This window comes from Parasteatoda tepidariorum, chromosome 8, assembly GCF_043381705.1.
Source record: "Parasteatoda tepidariorum isolate YZ-2023 chromosome 8, CAS_Ptep_4.0, whole genome shotgun sequence".
Taxonomy (NCBI): Eukaryota; Metazoa; Arthropoda; class Arachnida; order Araneae; family Theridiidae; genus Parasteatoda; species Parasteatoda tepidariorum.
In genome coordinates this window covers 53,188,191-53,192,782 of record NC_092211.1, presented here as the reverse complement: position 1 = coordinate 53,192,782, position 4,592 = coordinate 53,188,191, and positions in this window count along the sequence as shown.

The following is a 4,592-nucleotide window of genomic DNA, read 5'->3' as shown; positions in this document are numbered from 1 at the left end:
ATAAAATAAAAGGAAAACTTATTAATCTAAATCAAAACACTTGAAAATTATCGAACCGAAACGATAGTTAAAAAAGGCACTAGCATAAATATTAAAACCCGGAACAGGGCAAGATCAACGGAATTTAAAAAAAAAAAAAAATCCTAATGATAAAATTTATGAATAAAAAGAATTTATTGAGTGCGAAATTTATCGTGAAAAGAAAAAAAAATCAAACGCAGTGGAATCAGAAAAACAAAACTGTTTTTCCGATTCCACTACGTTTGATTTTTTTTAAAAATGTTTTCCTCCCAAGTTTTTCGTAGGCCCTAGGCACGTGCCTAGTGTGCCTATAGGTTAATCCGGCCCTGATCACATTGAATTTCTTATGATAACAATTACAATATATCATGCTTTTAATGTATTTTTTTTGCGAACAAAAATCAGAAACAGTTAAAATTATTCACGCTTTGAAGTTGTTGTTGATATACAATTATGGAGCTTACTTTGAAATCAAGAATTTTAAGGGTTTTCACAGAAATGTTTTCTCCCTCAATTAAGTGTTAAAGCATTCGAAATTGATATCACATTGAATTTAATATCATAACAATTACAATTAAACATGCTTTTAATGTATTTGTTATAAGAACAAAAATCAAAGACAGTTAAAATTATTCACGCTTTGAAGTTGTTGTTGATATACAATTATGGAGCTTACTTTGAAATCAAGAATTTTAAGGGTTTTCACAGAGATGTTTTCTCCCTCAATGAAGTGTTAAAGCATTCGAAATTGATATCACATTGAATTTCATATCATAACAATTACAATTAAACATGCTTTTAATGTATTTGTTATACGAACAAAAATCAAAAACAGTTAAAATTATTCACGTTTTGAAGTTGTTGTTGATATACAATTATGGAGCTTACTTTGAAATCAAGAATTTTAAGGGCTTTCACAGAGATGTTTTCTCCCTCAATGAAGTGTTAAAGCATTCGAAATTGATATCACACTGAATTTCATATCATAACAATTACAATTAAACATGCTTTTAATGTATTTGTTATGCGAACAAAAATCAAAGACAGTTATAATTATTCACGTTTTGAAGTTGTTGTTGATATACAATTATGGAGCTTACTTTCAAATCAAGAATTTTCAGAGCTTTCAGAGTGATGTCTCAAACGAGCGTCAAAACATGACTAATTGCAAGTGTTATCACACTAAATTTATTGTGATAACAATACGATATAATTGTGTTAACAATTATATATTGTACTGCTATGACAATTTATTACGATAATTGTACTGATATAATAAAAATTTATAATGGTAATTGTATGGATATAATAAAAATTTATTATGATAACTATTACAATAAACCATGCTCTAAAGTTTGTCGTACAATCAAGAAGCTTATACAAACAGCAAGCATTTCACGACAATTAAAGTAATGTTCTCTCTATAGAATTTCAAAAAATGAATAGTTGTAATTGTTGTCATATTAATTTGTACGAGTTATTAAATGGGTTTACATAATTGTAGAAACTTTGCAAATATTCTCATAGAATAGTTACGAGAAAGAATATTGTTCTAAAGAACAGAAGTTCAGTGCAAAATAATTTTGATGGATGATTTAAAAGAATTTAAGAAACATATGAGTTTGTATTATAAGAAAGTTGAAAAAATTAATATCAATTGAGAATTAAGTAAAATAAAAATATAAAGTAAAGTAAAAATATTAAGTAAAAATAAAATTATCGAATAATTTGTGTAAAACTTTTTTTTTCTGTAACACGATTTTTCCATTAATGCATCGAAAACACAAATACGAAAAAAATTTTTTTTGGTTATGTATAAATGAAATGCTAAAAAATAATTTTGTTTATAAAGTTAAAAATTTTATTAAATCTTTTGTTTTCAAATTCTTTTCAACCAGTTGATGTAAAAGTCATTTTTTTAAGATGTAAGCATGGGATTTTGTTGGAGATTATGAAAGTTCCTCTGTTAATTAGTTGGAATTTTTTGGTATTTTTTCTAAAGGAAAACAAAGCAAAAGGATTTAAGCAATAATTTACGTTTCCAAAATAATATATATGTTTTTTTAAAAAAATATTCATTCTATTTATTTTGCTGTTTTAGAAACAATTGTAACTCTTTATAAGGATTATTGCTTTCAACAATACTTTTTTTTAAAAAAAGAAGTTACAAAATAAGATCTTCCCAAATGATATTTTATTTAGTCATTGTTAATTTCAATTCGAAAATAAAAATATTTTCTTAACTTTCACTAAACTAAATCTTAATAAATAAAAGCATTCGTAGAATTTTGCTAAGACAGAAATAGATATATGATACTAATTATGTAGTTTTTTTAATTGTGCCAATTTATTAATGATGTTTACTAATTATGTCACAGCAAAACATTTTTCAAAATAAATTTAGATTTATGCAAGATCATTCATTTTGAATTTTGTATTGTTCATCGTGTTTTGCTTTAATAAATCATTGTTATTTGATATTGTAGAAAATTAAACCATTTTTAAAAGAGTTTTTGGTTTAATTTTGTAAAACTTTCTACTTAAATAGAACAGATTTAGAATTAAAGTTTATGGAATTTAAAATTTAATAAATTTTATTAACTGGGCTGCAAGTACATAGAACTCATTTACTAGCGACAAGTGCATTGAACACATAATATAAAATATAATCTCGAAGGACAAAATCAACAAAAAAGGTTTTTAAGTTAACGATTAAGAATTATTAAATAATTCAATAACTATTAAAAAATTGGAAAGATTTTGTCCTTCATTTTAAACGTTGCATTGTTTATCATCGTATTTTCTTTTATAAAGCATTGTTATTTGATGCTGCAAAAATTAACTCATTTTTAAAATCTGAGTTCTTTTATTTAATTTTTGAAAAATTTCTATTGAAATAAAATCAATTGAAAAGTAAAGTTTAGGAAGTAACTTGAGAATTAATAAGTTTTATTAGCTGGGCTGGAAGTACATATTACCCATTTACAAGCTGCAAGTACATAGGACAAATAATGTAAAATAAAATCACAAAGAAAACAAAAAAAGCAACAAATAAAAGAATGTTTTTAAATTAACGACAAAGAATTATTAAAGATTTAAAAACTATTAAAAACTTAAATATGGGACAAAATTATCTACGAAAAGATATAATTTCGTCATCAGCTCACACGATTATATCTTTCTAATATTGTATTAATATAGCCGAAGCAAAATATATCATATAATTCAAGAAAAAATTTTAAAATAATACACAAATAGGAATATATAAAGGGAGAAAGAAGTTATGCTCTTACTAATAACATGTAAAAATGATTTTAAAATATTTTTGTGACTAAGTTGCCAGATTACAAAATATGAAACTAAAACGTAAATGAAGGTATAGTGTTTTGTAATAATAATAATTTTAATAATGTTAGTTACTAACAATATTAATGCAAAGAAGAAAAAAGAAAAAGTAAAGAAATTAAGTAAAAGAAAAAAAAGAAAGTTGAAAATTTAAACTTTAAATGAAATTGGTTAAATATTTCTCAAAAAGAAAAAAATTACCTTTTTGTCTTGCAAAAATTTTTGATTAAAAAACTATTTAATAGGTAAAATTTTTGTTTATATCTGTAGAAACTTAAAATAAAAGTATCAAAAACTTCTTAATATTATTATTTAACTACACGTGACACTTTATGTTTTCTATTAAAAAATTTTATTTGAAAACTGACATAATAGTAACAAAAATTACATTTAATAACGACTTTTTCAGGTATCTGTTACCGGCAAAGTATGAAACGCCGGCATTTTATAGAATGCTTAGGCAGTGTATAGAATGCCGGATGTTTTTAGGCAAAGTATGAAATGCGAGAATTATTACATACTTTCCCTAGGCATTGTATAGAATGCCTAGGCATTCTATTTTCACCGGTGAATGCTAACAATCACATAGTCGCTTTGGTGAATGTCCGAAAGATTTATTACGTCCGATTTAATATTAATTTATTCTTGGATCTAATTACATTTATTCGATATTTTAATACCTACTGACAATAGATTAGAAGAATCAGTGTTTGGAGTATCGGGCAAATATATACCGGGCAATGGTACTTGACCTTAAAAAAATATCAGTGAAGGGTATACCGGGCAGTGGCACTGAACCTTAAAAAGCATCAGTGTAGGGTATACCGGGCAAATGTATACCGGTCAATGGCACTTAACTAGACCTAATATGACTAGACCTTCGGTAAATGTTTGAAATATATACTAGGTCTAGTGCCACTGCCCGGTATATCCTACACTGATGTTTTTTTAAGGTCTTATGTAGCTTTGCAAATTGATTAGAAGCAGTAATAAAAACATGATGTGTTCTCGCTTTTTTTCAAATCTTACAATTTACCCGCATCATTGTTCTCCTTAATTATCTCCAGGCAAAATTTCAAAGTATTTCAAATTGTTGTATTCTAGTACAGTTTTTCTAATGGAAGCCGCAGAAATTATTTTAAATCACAGACGTCAAGTTTTCACTTGCGAGATCTCATTAAATGAATTGAATACGAAATTCAGTTATGCAAAAAAAAAAAAAAAAA